Source organism: Elgaria multicarinata, chromosome 5 (genome assembly GCF_023053635.1).
Source record: "Elgaria multicarinata webbii isolate HBS135686 ecotype San Diego chromosome 5, rElgMul1.1.pri, whole genome shotgun sequence".
Classification (NCBI taxonomy): Eukaryota; Metazoa; Chordata; class Lepidosauria; order Squamata; family Anguidae; genus Elgaria; species Elgaria multicarinata.
In genome coordinates this window covers 79,889,001-79,906,682 of record NC_086175.1, presented here as the reverse complement: position 1 = coordinate 79,906,682, position 17,682 = coordinate 79,889,001, and positions in this window count along the sequence as shown.

The window sequence follows — 17,682 nt, the reverse complement described above, 5'->3', positions numbered from 1 at the left end:
CTGTTTGTCTCCTGCCCCTCATAATCATTTGTTCATTTATCATAGTTAAAAGTTAACAAAAGCTCTCTCCACCCATGGACCCCTCTCTCCCTCTCCCTCTCTCTCTCTCTCTATCCAATCTAATAGCTATCAGGATACCCTGTGGCTAGGGTTCCTTATGAATTTGATCTTTTTGAACTCTAATACAAACTAACCTAGTCTGTACCTGCATGTGTGGATCAGAACATAAATGTATCAAAATGGGTTCAAATGTGTATTTTGAAAGACCATACATTCAAGAATATGTATTTAAATTAGGACTAAGCCAAACATTTTCCACGTTGTTGTCATTCTTGTTGTTGATATTTTGTTTTGTCTGAGAGAGATTGAGAAAGTTTGGGGAAAGTGGTCATTAAAAGCCTCATCCCACGTACATTTTTGTTCTGGTTTACCCTCAAATTATCTCATTTCGCTTATATAGTGCTTATATAGCATATGAAAACTTGTAAACTTACACCTCTGCTGTAGTGCATTGGGGAGATCCGTTGAGGTTCACTCACACATGTTGTTATCCCCACCCCCCAGATCTTCGTTGTACCTCCTCCTACCATTTATTGGTTGTTTGAAGTGGGGACAACTCCCCCTTGGACAACAGGGATTGGGATTTGCTTCTCTTGTTACTGAACACCAAAGTAGAACATTACATAAGACTGCAGTCAACTGTTTTGCATGCTTACTCAGTAAATAAATCCCATTGAGTTCAATGGAATGTATTTCCAAATTAGAGCCCCTCGGATTGCAGTCTTAATTTTTGCAACTTTAAAAAGGAAAAAAATGGGGTGGGTGGCTGGGGTGGGGGAGCAAAGCGAGGTAGGAAGTGGCCATCTCAACTCCCAGTGTACGGAGGAGGAGACTTCAAATGCAGTGCCAGGACCTCCAATGGCAGAGAAATTGAGAGGGAAAACACAGTTAGTGAGAGGATTAAGCCATCCTTTCCCATGTGAGGGCTCCCAATAAAAACTGGACCCCCATTGTTTAAAAAAAAGAAAAGAAAAAGGTGGGGAAATGCAGGATTCCCCCACATGGAGAAAGTTTCCATCTCTGCTTCCCAGTCTCCTGCCATCCCCCACTCAGCTTCACATGCTCAAAGGAACAGAAGATCTGTATCCTTCCCCCACCAACTCCTGTTCAAATAAGAACAAGAGCAACACAAAGTAGGATGGAAAAAGACTGACATGGACACACACACACACACACACACACACACACAGAGAGAGAGAGAGAGAGAGAGAGAGAGAGAGAGAGAGAGAGAGAGAGAGAGAGAGAGAGAGAGAGATTCAGAAGCAGCCAAAGTACTTTGCTTGAAACTGACCAGACATTTGGTTGAAACTGACCAGCCTTTGAAGAGCACTCTTCCGCACCTAAGGAGGAACATGTTCCTTTTCAGTTAAAAACACACAGATCTAAAGAGTCTCTCCCCCTCACCTTCCTTTCCTCCCTTGCTGCTTTTTGCTAGTTCAACTGGGGATTTAGCTGCTCCTGTTTCCCTGCCAGGAAGGAGCGGGGGAGTTCAGAAGCAGGGGGAGGAAAGGATTTGAATTTGCACAGCCCTCTCCTTTATCAGCAATACTGTGCCTTGAAAACACGCCCACAGTACAGCGCATTGGAAATGATGAATGAAAACACATGTTGAAATTTGAGTGATGTGTTTTCACATGCCTGGAAGAAGCAGACTTTCTCCACAGCAAAATATTTCACTTTAAGGGGGGAAGAAGCACAATCACAGCAGGACATAGTTGACATCATCCGAGTCCTTCACACTTAACACAGACTATAGTGGCACTGTCATTTGAATCTTTTGCATAGATTTTGCTGCAACAGCACAATATAAGGCTGGTGGGATGAAGCTATTAGTCCCCTTCATTCACTTCTGTAGCATTTTGCTTTCTCAGCTTAGAGGTCTGTTGTCTCCACAGGAGCAGGGTCTTCTTTTAGAGGGGAGGGGAGCTTTCTTGCTTTATTTCTCTGGGTACCTAGGATACTGATGTAATCTCAGAAGTGCTTGGGTTCAAATCTTTGCAGGACTGTCTGTCTGAATGTGCTGGAAGGGCACTCTACTCATGATCAGAAGCACTCTTTTCTCCAGGCAAGTTGTTGTTGTTGTTGTTGTTGTTGTTGTTGTTGTTGTTGTTGTTGTATTATGTGCTGGTAGTGTTGTTTTACAAATCATTGCAGGTCTGACTGATATCCTCCACTTCCATCAACAGTGTGGGCCACTGCCATTCTTTGCTATGAAAGAATTCCTTTAGAGCCATCTTTACAGGGAAGCTTCTTGTCCAGCAGTGCAGTGTGCATGAGAAGCTGTTAACCCTCTTAGGAATACTTTTATCCCTAGGGGGGCTATGTTCAACAAAGATAAGTTGTACAAATGTGAAGAGTGAGCACATCACTTGATTATCCAAGAAAAGAGGAGAATGTAAATGCCGTGGAAATCCCAGTACGGTTGCCACGTGTCTCTTACACAAGTGTTCTCTTGTGTAATGGGAAAGCTTCCTTTTCTTTCTTTTTAGAATTGCATAGAACGATGAACCAATTACCCTTATTTCATAACTTTGACACCTCTTTTCAACTCCATTGAACAACCCTTCCTATAATACAGACAGTACTGTACCACTGCATCAGAGGAAACTGCTTTAATCAGAGTGAAAACATTGCTCCATCCCATCCTATATTGTCTGATTGGCAGCAGTTCTCCATGGGTTTATATAGGATTTTTTTCTGGTCCTACCTGGAGAGATCAGGGATTCAGTCTGAGACTTTCTTTCTTTCTTTTTTAATAAAAAGTGACAAACTACAAATGTACCATTTTGCGTTACAAAGAAAGAGAATATCTGTCTATCCAATTGCGAAAAATGCAGAACCATAACAAATTTCTATCACGTATCTGAAGTCAGAGTGAGACTGAATAAACGAGAGTTAAGTAATTCTGCTGTACCATTAATAAAATTGACAAAAGGAGATCATATATTTACAAAGGGGTCATTGCTGAGTTGGCCCGACAGAACTCTACGATAATAAGTTAATTTTTAGGAGCGGGCTATATCCCACACTTTCCCTTTTCATCTGGTGACTGTGGGGCCCTTTGAATCTTTCCAATGTTCAGCTATTTCTAAGCGTGCTGCCGCCAAGAGCATAACTACAAGTTATTTATGAATAAGAGAGGGGTTTAAAACATTAGACAGGGACAGCAGAGCCAGACTTGGGTCTGGCAAGATGGTCTGGGCTGAGACTTTCTGAATGCAAATTATGTGTACTACCAATGAACAATGAACATTCTTACTTCTCCCATTCCCTTTTATTTTATCGTCTTATTCTTATCCTGATATCAAAAGGGTGATGAGTGTCTTCCATGTATTGCAATCAGATTTCAAAGTAGACCTAAACATAATTTGGAAGAAAAAAGTTCTCACAAATTTTCTCACTGTTTGCATTTAAATTGTGGTAATTAAATTTTTTTGTCCTCGATCAGCTGTCAAATTTGGACATGGAAATCTGAATCTCAAAATCCACATTTCAAATTGTGAAGAAACAGAATTGCCCTCCATTTTTGTATTTAGGTGTGTGTTGGGGTGTGTGGGTGTGATGGTGAGTTTCAGCCCAAAAGTAGAGAGAGCAATATTGTGGTCCCTCAGTGAGTGTCCCAGTGACCATCAGATAGGTCAGATTTCCTCCTCTCTGGTCAGAGACAGCACTCTGACCTCTGAGGGGAGATTCAGATTACTGACCCTTCCCAGCTGGCGTGGAAAAAAACCCTGCCGAAGTTGATAAGAAACTCAACTTCAGAGGGAGGGGGGGGAAGCCTTGGGAGGAGGGGCAGAAGAAAAATGTAACCTAAAAATCAAATGAAATGGGGGATGGGGGCTTTTTTCTTTTTATTTCCAGAATGTAATAATATTTCATATTGTATTCCACTTATTATAACGCAGAAAGGTAGATTTATGTACAAATCTATATCCAGTCACTCTGTAATCGATGTATAAATGTGTATGTTAGTCAAAAAATGACAACTGGCACTGTCACATTTAGAAGTAATAATTGGCATATTTGCAAGGTAAGAACTATGGTAGCAATTTTATTTCAGTGGGACTTAAGTATGCATAACTAGCCCCAAGATCCCAGCTTATGTTTGTCTATGATTTTATTACTTTCTATTTTCAGTGCCTTATAACCTACTAAATCTCTCAGCAGTTTGAGGTTTTATGCACTTGCCTCTTGCCTAAATCTGTATTCTGCATGAAACCTCTTTTTCTTAAAATTCTGGGGAAATAATACCTGACATGAGGAAGAAACAGAAGTTGTTGCATTTACAGGTATTTTAACAGCACTCCTGTACCCATTATTTGAGACCACTCACACTAAGATCAGCTTGTAGAAGAACTGCCTGGTTTGTTCAAATCTGTATGTAAATTCAGCTTCCCCCCTTTTGGTCCTCGTTATCATCCTGCCAGGTCAGGATGATTCAGTGACAGTAGAAATTACAACAGGCAAACTTCTTCTATGCAAATCTGAATGTAAAAGCAGCTCTACAAAGGTCTAGATTCTAGACTAACAACCCTATGCTGCCTTGGTTCTATACTCCCATCAATTTCTTGGCCCAGTTCCCTGTTTCCTTTGTCCTTTCTGCAAAGCCTCCTTCTCCTTCATCTATCACTTTTTTCAGGCTCCTGTTTGTCAATCAATTGCTCCCACTTCCTTCCTTCCTTCCACCACCTTGCTTCTGAACTTCATGCTATCTGCCCCCCATCTACTTCTGGAAACCCCTTCCAAATCCATCCAAGTCATCACAAATCTTTTGTGCCTAGGGTCTGTGTGAGGATTTAATTCTATCGAAACAGACACATTTCCTTTCCCCCAGGGAAACTGGACTGCACACATTCTCCACACTTTGTACCCAATGTTCAGCTCAGGCAAACCGTGTCAGAGGCTTCACCATCACAAGAATAATGCAGTGTAGATGGCAGGATCTACACTACTGCTTTAAAATGGTTTATAACAGTATTGACAACTATTAGGGTCCATTATATAATCCACGTACAGTTTTCAAACCATTCTCAAAGTGTTGTATCCTCCTTGGTGTATGACTTGAAAGTATTTGCTATGGGTTCAAGTGGGAGTGGCACCTCAAACCCTATCACTTCCATGTGAAAGCCAATGAGTGTGGGGTTGGAGCACTGAAAGTCTGTTCGACTGACTTGGTACGCTGAAGGAGAACCACCCCCGCCCTCCTCTTTCAACAGCAAGAATGCCCTTCAAAGCACATGCCCCCAGGACGGGACTTTGTGCAACTTAGTGCAAGGACAGCAATACATGGGGACGAAAGGGCAGTTTTATCCCACATAGAGAAAAAATGCTGCACTTTCCCTGCCGTAGAAAAACATGTAAAATGGAGGGGAAGAGGAGAGATGACTGCAGGACAGGAACGATGTCATGTGAGGGTCATGGGGCAAAATGGTAAACAAGGCAGGGCAACAGTGTGATAAAACGGTGGTGTAATGGAGCTCAAAATCTTCTGTGATAATGCAGGTTTCTTTCAGTAATGACCAGTGCTAAGGTGGCAAGCCCAATGAAGATTGGGGAATTGGTTTGATGCCTGCTGTTCTCTTGTCAGAGGATTCCCAGTTGTATTTCTCTTCTAGTTGGCTGGTCTCTGAAATATGCCTCCACCCTCTTCCATGGGGTATGTTCCTGGATCCTAGGCTGACAGAGGATACCGAGGAACATTAGCTTGAATCAGGTCCAGCAGCTCTAGGAGTATTTGCACCTCTTCATTGGTGTTATCAGAATTAGGGGGGTTCTGATGTCCTGGGATCCCACCAGGACCCTGTGGTTATGTTATTTTGGGGGAGTGAAACTTTTTCTTCACCTGTACCACTGCAGGAGCTATTTTAGGCCACCCCTCCAGCTTTGCATTGGTGTATCTGGAATCTTTAAGAGGATGAGTTTAACATAAGTATAATGCCTCCTTTGGGTAGGGGAGGCTTATCTTATTTCAGACTCTGGTCATCTCCAGGCCTCCTTCTCCTTTGGCTCTGGCTACATTTCCTTCTATGCACACTTCCCCTGGTCTTTCCCCCTCCATCTTCCTTCCTGCACACTACTCTGCTTCTTTGTCTACTCTCCTCCTCCTCGCTTCCCAACTGCTGTAGATGGTTTCATTTCAACTAGGTAGTTTTATGTCATCATGTTTGATGCTCTGCCCCTCTTTTCTCCACACACAACCTCTCAGCTGATTGGCAGACCAGACAGCAAGAACACAGCACTCACACATCCCACACTGGTGCTGCAGCTTGGATCTGACCTCATTCAGCATTTTTGCCAATGGATGGGGGTGGGGATATGCTGATTGGACCCCAGGGTGGCCAACAATGTTATATTTTCAATGGGGCTCTGATGGATTTACAGTCCTCTGCATTACTACATGAAGGAATAGCTTGTACAGTCAGGCACGCCCAGTGGTGGCACAAGGATACACCTCACCTTGTTACATCTATACAGGGAACATCCCCAAACACAAGTATAGCAGTCATATCTGAGCACTCTTGTTCCATATGCAGCATGACTGTCCCCAGCAAGGGACTTTAGAGGAGCAAGCTTGAGTGGGCAAGAGAAAGGGCTAATTAGTGATAACTCTATCACGTTTAAGAAAGTAATAGAATCCCCTTAGTTGGAGGTATATGCAGAAACTGATTTGTTCAGTCTAAGAGGTCACAGAATATTAAATAACATTAATATTAAGCAGGGCACCATATAATCCATCAGTCAGTGAGTTATCATCATCTTTGTAGTATCCCTCAGGCATAGGGACCATACGGGTGAGCTTACCTGCTCAGCCTGCCACTTGCCTCTAGACTACCAGGCAATAACATCAGAGTCTTTTCATTGCTGGATTCTTTTATTACTAAAACTTCTTAGAACAGTGACACCAAACTCCCTCAGCAAGCCCACAACACCAACTGACAGAAACAGAGGCTCCGCCCAGGCCTTCGATGAGGACCTGGAGACTAGCAGCTACAGGCCTCTTAAAGGTATATACATCCACATATCACATCCCCCCTTCTCCATAAAAACAATAACTTTTGTTCAATTAAATCTTAACTTGTCAATCTCAGCTCTTCACCACTATCCCATAACATAGTCCTTAAACTTTGCTGGTAGTCTCACTTCTCGCCCACTCCGTGTCCATTTGATTCCATCTGCTGTTACATCTGACGATAGCTCCAGCTCACCTTGAGGTCCTTCTGGCAAGACCACTGCCTCAGGGGATGCCAGCTCCTCTGCAACCCCTAGATCCACATTGGTTGCACTCACAGGGGAAAAGCAATCCCTCCTGAGGTGCCCCCTGTTCCTTCTATAAGTTTGACCTTGGGGAGTCTCCACTACATATGAGCGTGGCTCTCTTCTTTTCTGAGCTACTGATGCTGGCATCCAACCTAAAGTTGTTTTCAACCTGACCCTGTCTCCTACTTGCAAAGGTGGAAGAGGTGCTGTGTGCTTGTCATAATATGCTTTCTGCTGCCTCTGTCGATCTTGTAATCTAGGGTGCGCTCCACGTGGCACCCTGGGCTTCAGGGCAGATGTAATAGCTGGCAGTGTGCTCCGTAGTAAACGTCCCATGAGCAATTGGGCAGGAGCAAAATCTAAACCTGTTACTGGAGTATTACGCAGGTTCAACAGAGCCAGATATGGATCAGCGCCATCTTGTAGAGTTTTCGATAGCATGTGCTTGATGGTTTGTATAGTACGTTCTGCTTGCCCGTTGGACTGGGGGTAAGCTGGGCTCGAATGTGTCAAGGTGATCCCCCACTCAGTTGCAAATTGTCTCATAACCTGGCTCGCAAATGGTACATGGTCACAGATTATCTCTTTAGGTATACCATGACGTGCAAATGTTGCCTTCAATCTGGCAACAACAGTCACAGCTGTTTTATCTGTCAAGTGGAGAACTTCAGGGAACTTAGAAAAGTAGTCCATGACTACCAGGTAAGAGTGACCTTGTAACTCGAAAATATCAGCTGCTACCTTTAGCCATGGCAGGTCTGGGATCTCGTGAGGGATCATTGGTTCCCTCTGATTGGCTGGCTGATGTTCCTGGCATGGCTGACAATTGTTGACCCACCGTTCTATCTCTTCATTCATACGAGGCCAATACATCAATGCCCGAACATGTGCTTTAGATCTATTGACCCCTTGGTGTGGTAAGTGCAGCAGTTTTAACATGTTGTCTCATAACCTGGCTCGCAAATGGTACATGGTCACATGTATGGAATTTGGATAGTTCTGTTTCCTTGAATTGGTCTTTAGAACAGCATTTTCCCCTTCTTTTTGTGGGGTGGGTATGGAATACAAGATACTGTCTTCTAAGGTCTTTCTAAATCTTTTATACACCAAGGTAAAACCACATCTTTCACAATCTCTACTTTTACATCTTGGTACACACTGTCAGTCAGTCAATCTCTCTCTCTCTCTCTCTCTCTCTCTCTCTCTCTCTCTCTCTCTCTCTCTCTCTCTATATATATATATATATATATATATATATATAGTATACCCCAAAGAAGAAACAAACAAAACAGCTCCCAGCAAAAGCAACCATTTCAATAAAAAACAATGAAATAATATGCAAGTAAAAATAAAATGAAACAAATTTCAGAAACAACAGCCACTAAAACAAAACAATACTTTTATCCTCTCCCTCTTATTTCAACTCTCCACTTTCTAACTATAGATGTCCTCTCTAACTATTGATCTGAAGTAACATGTGTCCTTTCCAATGTGCCCATTCCCCCTTACTTCCTTTCTCCACCACTTATGTTACTAATGACTGAGAAGGAGGAGAAAATCTAGAATGATTATGAGATCTTTTATTGTTCTGTGACATAATGGCCATAGAAATCAGTGAAGAGGGTGTGATGGTAAATGTACCTGTCAGAGCTCTAAGTAGCAACAACTCTGTACTATTAATGAGGGCTTAGGGAGCTCAGAAGTGCTCATAACCTTGACCATACCCGGAATTGTGAGTGATGCTGTAATTCAACAAAAGTGTATTTGAAATGCAGCGTAAGCTAGACTGCTATTCCTGGTTGTCATCCAAACTGCCATTATCAGGAATATCTTTAGCCTGCTTTTAACATGAGCAAGCTTAAAAGATGGATAGCGTGTATTAACAGTTTCATCCTTCCCTGGTATAAAACATCAAAGCAGCACGGCTTCGTCATGCTTTAGCATCAGTTTCAAAGCACTGTGGATCGAAGAGATGCCCAAAGCACAACCCGTCTGAGAAAATGAAAGCCTTGTTCTAGTTCACCTGTTTGGTGAAACCAATTATAACCATGTTGTCTTCTAGTTATCTTGTGGTTGGTTGGCCATACTGGGCAAATGACATTTTAGTGGTAGTAGTTATCCTAGTCCGGTTGTGTTATAATGATGTTTGTGAAACGAAACCTCTGAAATGTCTTAAGGTCTGCTTGGGAGGCTTTCCTCAACACACCTGCCATATTTGATTGATTGACTGACTGATTTGAATTATCTGCTACCCTTCGTCACAAAGAGTCCAGGGCAGCTAGCAACCTATGTAAAACACAGTACACCACTTAAGCAACATTAAAATCATGACTCCAAAATCACAAATATTTAATAAAATTCAATACAAATCAATCAGTCAATCAAAAAACAAATTCAATAAACAAAAAAACTACGGTTTACAAAATAACGTTAAGGATGTACACTTTTCAACCAAGCACCAAAAAGCGGGGAAATTGGGAGTTAAGGCTCACCAGCCTTAATGCCATGTCCTCCCTAAGGAGGCAGAAAGTACCAGTGAAATTCTTATTCTCCCAAAGCAGATAAACCATGAGGACAGGATGGAGAATAGGATATGCAGAGGTGACTGTGGGGTTGTGGAAAACTGATGAAGAACAACTTAGAGCCACCTACTTTTTTTGTTTAGAGAAGCCCTTCCCCAACCTGGTGCCCTCCAAAGGTGTTGGACTACAACTCCCATCATTGCAAATCAGTATGTCCCATGGTCAGGAATGCTGGTACAGCAGGATGGGGAATGTAGGGTGGTGGCTCCAGGCAAGCCCCCCCCACTTCACTTACCTTCTCCGGCGGTGGCTGGTCCAGGCTGGGCCCGCCACCAGCGGAGAAGGTAGGGGCCCCTGTCCCTCCTGGGACCACCGCACGAGCAGTGGCGGCGGCTCCAGGCAAGCCCCCCCCACTTACCTGATCTCTTGGGGTTGAGCACAGGCCGCGCTCTCCCTTCTTCTCCCCCCTTCCCTCTGGGGAATCTGAGGCACATGCGTTAGCTTATCAGATTCTCCATAGGGAAACATAGGAATTTTAAAATATAAATTAAAAATTGATGGAATTGTCTTTTGAAAAAAGAAAGGCCATTCCATCAATGGGGAGGATAGGGCAATGCAATCCTACAACTGGATTGCATGGGGAGGCTCCCAATTTGCAGCTATAAGTGCGCAAAAAAGTGGTCGCCAACCTGGAAGCATTTCTGTGCCCGTTTGGAACAGAGATGCTTCCCCCCTTTTGTCATTTAAAGTGACATCCTGCCCTCAATATTTCATCAATCTTCTTGAAATGCGCAGGGTATGTAAAACCAGCATTTCTTTCTGGCAGTACTCCGTTTCAGAAAGATTGGTGAAATATTTTTCATTTTAGGATGCTAGAATGACCCACCCCCCAATAACTCCTTTTAACATGGTGGAATGCTTTTTACTGAGCATCCTTAACACAGGGAACACTGCCGTGTTCCCTGTAATATGCAGAGAGCTTTCTCTGTTAATGTGTCCCAGTTGCAGAACACTGCCCACAGAATATGAAACTGGCAGCAGCTTTACTATATTTTCAATGCCAGCTGAAAATGTTTTTTCATGTTTAGACATTTGAGTTGGTTTGCCTGTCCTTTTCTATTCTTTTGCTGTTATGTTGTATTATGGTTATATTCTGGGAGATCTCACTTGTACGCTACCCTGATGTCTTTTGATGACGAGTAGTTGAAATTTAGTTTTAATAAATGAATAAATAATCAAATAAATAAAGGCACAATCCTCTGCCTGTTTAGACAGAAAAAGAAGCCCTACAATTTCCCATGCTGGCTGGGCAATGCTAGGAATTTTAGGATTTTTTTCTGGCTAAATATGCATAGGATTGCACCTTAAAACTAACAAGCATTTCAACACAACTTAGACAAAGTATGAAACAAAGAGTAAATACTTTTGAATTATTTGTTTAAAAAAATATGGTGGTATATAAAATTATTCCATAAATAACATAAGATAAATATAAGCATTAAATAGTCAAATACTCATATATAATAAGCATGCAAGATAAATAGCCATGTCTATATACTGTATTATATTCAAAGCTGCAAATTATATTCAAAGCTCCAGTTCACTTATTAACCTCACAGTAATTCCTTATTTAGTTGAAGTTTAATTTACAGCTCGGGTCTAGATATTTTGTTTTGGTTCTGACAAGATGATATTCTTTCTTTACAAATCTAAATATTAAATCAACTTACAATGTACTGTGTACTTATATTATTAGGTCAGGTGCCCCACCTGTCCAAATATTCGAGTTACAAGTTGCCTACAAGTTGTTACACGTTACACATTGTTACTGAAAAAAGTTTACAAATTTCCTACAGCATGTCTACAAGTAGTGTACTTAGTGCTGCTTCAAATTATAGACCCCCTTCCAACTTGACTGTTCTATGAAATCTACTGAGAATTGCAATGATTCAAAATCATTGGATGGAATTGTCAGACCCTGCTTTGGAATAGAGTACATCCTTTATATTTAATTTTTATTTATTTTTATTTATTGCATTTTTATACCGCCCAATAGCCAAAGCTCCCTTTTGTATACTACATTTACATTATTAGATATATAGGATTCAGAACATGGAACTGTCAAATTATGGTCCATACAAATGTGCATGTATACTTCTAAACTGCACTGCTGCAGGGGATATATGATGGGGTACGAGGTTAAAAATGCTAACATATTAAGTACATTTATATCCTGCTTTTCATCCAAAGGGCTCAAGGCAGTGCAAAAGATCCTCCCCTAGTTTTATTTATTTATTTATTTATTTATTACATTTTTATACCGCCCAATAGCCAAAGCTCTCTGGGTGGTTCACAAAAATTAAAATCATAAAGAGCATAAAAACAACCAACAATCTAAAAACACAAATACAAAATACAATATAAAAAGCTCAACCAGGATAAAACCTCAAAACATCTTTATGAGGTAAGTTGCAGTCACACACACACACACACACACACACACACACACACACACCAGAAGAAAGAAGGGTTATGAAAGTGTTGAGTAGCTAGGTACACACTTGATAAATTATTAACAAAAGATCTGCAGGAAATCAATATTGCAGGAAATGGTTGAGGTGGGAGCTGGCAGCCACCTTCCCACAGCCAGTCTAGATCTACAGGCCAGGTGGACAAAAGGACCACCTGCTCTTTTGTCCACATGGTCACACCTGGTATTGAGGGGAGGCTACACCAAGTCATAACCCTTTCCAAAGGCTGACATCCTTAGGTGGCCCATTTCCCACATAACAGGTCCCGTAGCCCAAAGGGACTAGCCTAAGCAATCCACGATCAGAAAGGTACTTCAGGACATTCCCCATTGGCTCTTGATGTTCCATTTTTTTCCTGTACTGCCACCACAAGTGGTCAAGCCTCTGCTTACACCCTTTTGCCCACAATATGTAGAAGATAATTCTTCTGGCCCTGCTAGAATTTGTCTTGGAGACAAATACATTAATTTCCCATGTTTGAAAGATGGATCCCATTGGCCCTCTATAGCTTCTGCTGCTCAAACCTAATTCCTGAGTGGGGCATGTAAGCACCCTATGCCTTGCTCACACCTACATGCAATTCCCTGTTGACTTTCTGCTACATTCCCTGAGTGTCCATTACAAGAATTTTCTGAAGTGCTTAACTCATAGGGAGGCTCCTTTCCATGTAGCAGTGTCCTTCAGCCCAAGCAAATAAAAGCCCTCAGGGAGGTCAGGGTGGAGGCAGAATGTGAACTTGATGTTGCATTTCCCCATCTGTGCTTCCTAAGTACACTGCTATACTATTTTGACAGGAACCTCAAATGAGGTGTAATGTATTGAGCACAGGTGAGACCATCAGTAACAGATCCATCCCTAAGGTAAAACAGATTAGCTTACATTTGCAGGCTGCTTTTTTGGGCATAATTACCATCACCATCCACAGCCATAGCCACAACGTTGGGATTGAGAGATTGGTAACTATCTTCCCTGGCGTTGACTTACCTGCCAGTTAAAATAAGACTATATGCGGAGCCCTCCTGCATCAGACTAAAGGCCCATCTAGTCTAGCATTCTGTTTCCATAGTGGCCAGCAAGGCAACATATGTGACTAGCACCCTCCCACACATCCCGCCACTGGTTTTCAGAGACATACTCTCAATATGAAAGTCACAATACTGTCATAAGTCGTAGCAATTAATAGTCTTATCCTGGATGGCTCTCCCTTTTTAAAGCCCTCTAGGGCCACAGCTAGACCTAAGGTTTATCCTGGGATCATCCAGGGTTCGCCCCTGCCTGAGCACTGGATCCCCTGTAGGTGAACAGGTTTGACCCCTGGACGATCCAGGGATAAACCTTAGGTCTAGCTATGGCCTAGGTTAGTAGCCATCAGTGCCAGCTCCTGTGGGCAAGATACCTTAATGATCAGAAAGTCTATCTTCTCACTCCCATTGTCACCAGCTGCTATTGCTCCTCATTGTCTTTCTTATCATTGCTATCATGTGGTTGCCTGACAGGCAGAGAGTCAGTAAGCAAGTAGGTGGTGGCATCTACTTCTCCTACTTTTCACCACCTCTATTGTGCAGAACAGAGCAAAAGGCAAGTCGATAACCAGGTTGTAATGGGGAAGAACATCACCAGGGGTCTCTTGTCAGTGGGCCCCTGCTGGCATGTGGGTCCTAGGCAGGTGCCTGACCATGCCTTGATGGTGGCCATTTCCACATCTTGTGAAGGATCTGCTTCATTCCTTTCCAGATGCCTCCATGTATTGATATGATATTGGCATGAACTGGAGAAAGGATCTCCCAATGTGTGGAACGCTAAGTGTGTGCTTTATTATGTTTTAGGCACTAAGCAAAGTTCATCCTGCTCTCTTGCACCTTTTTAATTTTCCTCCATTTTACAATTCTCCTCCATTTTCCTCCATTTTGCAATAGTCCTAGATATACCTTAAAGTGTTTGGAGCAGAAAGCAAGCCAGTAGAGTGCAGAGAAGAATTGGAAAGAGGTCTGTGCTTCCAACAGCCACTTGCAAGTGGTGTATACTAGGGGTGTGCACAGACCCCCCGCTCCGCTTCTCTTCCAGATCCGCGATTTGCAGATTGGGCCACTTCACTCCATCCCCACTCCGCCCATGTCCGCTCCGCTCCGCTGTGGAGCTCCGGATCCGGATCGGAGCTCTGTTTCCCCCCCCCCCATAGGCTTGCATTAAGATAAAAAAGTATACAACTTTTTTTCTGTGAAAGTTAGAAACCTCAAGTTTGGCACCATGACACCTCATGGAGGTATACACACGCACGCCAAGACTCAAGGCAGTCCCATCATCCCCTGATTTTTGGGGAATTTATGAAAATCCAACACCCCATTCACACCCCTTTCGATAGCTCCGTCAATTTGCACGTTAGAAACCTCAAACTCACCACCATGACAGCTTATCCAGGGATACACACGCACACCCAGACTCAAGGCAGTCCCATCATCCCCTGATCTTTGGGGAATTTATGAAAATCCAACACCCCATTTGCAGACGTGGACTGTTCTCTGACATTTGGACAGATAAAAAAAAGGAAAGTGAGCACACTCACAGATGCCATCTAGACCCACAATCATGCCAAGGTACAAGACAATCCCATCATCCCCTGATTTCTGGCAAGGCTTAAACCTGCAGACATCTCAATGGGGCCATTTCAAAGGAAATCCCAAGATGCCATGAATTGGGGAGTAGAGATCAACCTAAATGAATCTTCTTCCACACTTGAAAAATGGATTTGGAACTTCCAAAACTCCGAGTGAGCGCAGGAAGGACTTCTCCCCTGAGTCAAAGCCAGACACAAACCATCCCTGCGAGGCAGGCAGGGGAGGAGGGAGGGAAGGCAGGCAGCAGACATTTCTGGGGGCATAAGGAAGTGAGCCAAGGATAAGCCAGTAATGCATATAAAATGGAATAAATAAATAAATAAATAAATAAATAAACGAAGGAGGGGTGGAATTAAAAGCAGCAGTGTTGCTGAATAAACAACAAGAAGAACTTTTTAAAAAAGGCTATATCTGTCTTTTACCAGTAATAGGGGGACGTGCCCAGGGGAGGGGGAAGCAGCTGCCAATTTGACTGGTCCTAGTGACCAGTCTTTTAAGAAGCAACGCTGTCAGTTCAACTCATGAAAGCCATTGCTCCACCACAAGAGCTCTAAGGAGTAAAGCTCTCACTTCAACTCATGATAGGCATTGCTCCACCAGGTTACTCTCTTTGGAGGGCTCTGATGGCCCTCCAAGTACAGGAGAGAGTGAGGGCACGTCCACATGGCATGCCCTAGGGGAGCTCATCCCCTTGCACCACATCTTTTCAGTTGTTCCCCAAAGTTAGGGTGGGTAGCAGTGCTCTCTTATTATTGGCTTAGTAGTATATGATTTCAGGTTGTGTTAGTGCATTTGGTGGGGCTACTGTTTTAAAAAACACTGGGAAAAGTCTGTTCAGACTAAGAAAGAGAAGTTCCCAGAATTCAAGTTACCCGTTTTGCCTATCCCCTCCTCCAACTTTGGGATCATGTGATCATGACCGGGAGTTGACTCTGCCCCTCAGCCCTTCGGAAAAGGTATTTTTCCCGCCGGTTTTTAAAAAAATTCTAGCACATGAACCGCACCACGCAGAGAGCTGAGAGTAGGCTCAAAATGACCCCCATCCACGACTCTCTAAGCACAAGAATTTTCAGAAAGATAGCTTCAAAAACAATACAGTTATCCCCCTTTCTTTTCCGCAATGCAATCCTACGGGCAAAATGTTTCAAGATGGCGATCGGAGCGGACCGCGGAAACCAGAGCGCTCCGAAAATGGCCGCTTCTCTTCGCCTTGCTTCTAGGGGTCCACAGTCCGCTTCTACTCCGCCTCTGGGCAAGGCGGAGCAGACCAATTCGCTGCTGCTTCTACGCTTCTAATCGGAGCGGAGCACATGCCTAGAGTATACATCAGTTTATGGTGAACATGTCCTGCTTGTGTGTTCAACAGCTGGTTGGCCACTGTGTGAACAGAGTGCTGGACTAGATGGACCTTTGGCCTGGTCCAGCATGGCTCTTCTTCTTATGCATAATAACCAAAACTCTATTCAGAAAACGGCTCTCAGATACGAATGCAGTTCATGATTATTGGAGGATGACAAAATGAAATGGCAGCCAAAGAAGAACTCTGTCCTACTCACTTACCATGGGCTGGAACCTTAATTGCTATGACACCAGTCTCTCCTTCTAGCACTGCTTCTACCAGCACATAATTGGGCTGCCCATCTTCTGAGAATGAAGCCATTAGCAACAAACAAACCTGACACAAGAATCTTGTTGTACCGCCCCCCTCACTCCCACCCAAGTAGTTGTAACTTTATAGATAACCTATTCCATCCTGTACATCTTAATGAAGACTTGCCTGAAGAATTCTCATTCTATGTTCAGGCTGCAGTGATCCAAATCTGCATCCAGCAAGACGTAATGTAAGGGAAATGATGACTCATTGTCAGAACAAATGAAACAGAAACATTGTGTCAGCTTGCAATATTCCACTAATATTTTCTGAGCCTGCAAAACACATTATTAAATTTTCACTATGTTAACTGATGGGAACTTAAATTCTACTAAGTGCGTAACGATGAATATTATGTCAGCCATCGGAAAGATATCACTTCTCAGATGAAAACTAATAATACGGGTGGCAAATTCTGAAATTATTCCTAATGAATGATTCAGCCATTTCTCTGAGACTAACCACTGAAATTGCACCATAAAAGCTTAGGCTCCCTGAAATATAGCATGCAGGCAGACATAAATCTACTTTATCTATATTTTTAATGAATATTTGGTCTGATTTTTTTTCAAAGGGGCTGATGAGATTTGTATGAGAACTAAGCAGTGAAAAGTTGAAAAGGTTGATGTGGACAAATACTGTGCCATAAGTATGGACAGAAAAGCATAATTATGTCTCGCTAATCTGGATTCTCTAATATTATGGCAATGTTTTATATCTTTCACAGTTACTTACCTCTATTTTCATGGTTTCTTATTTTAAGCATCTCCTCTTCTGTTCATTGTACCCTGTGAACTAGGCTTCCACAAAGACAATCTATGTGATGATGAACAAATCCAACCTCTTCCTCCCTCTCATCTGTCTCTTCCACACAAAGACCCTTTAGCTTCACTTGGAGCTTTATCACACCAGCGTTATACTGTGCAATCACTGTGAATTACATGCAAAGGACTCAAAGGTTTTCCACCTTATAATCTGCTTTGATTGTGAAGTACTCCCATGCATCCTGCCTTAATTGTGCAATAAAGCAAAAAGATTCGCCGTAT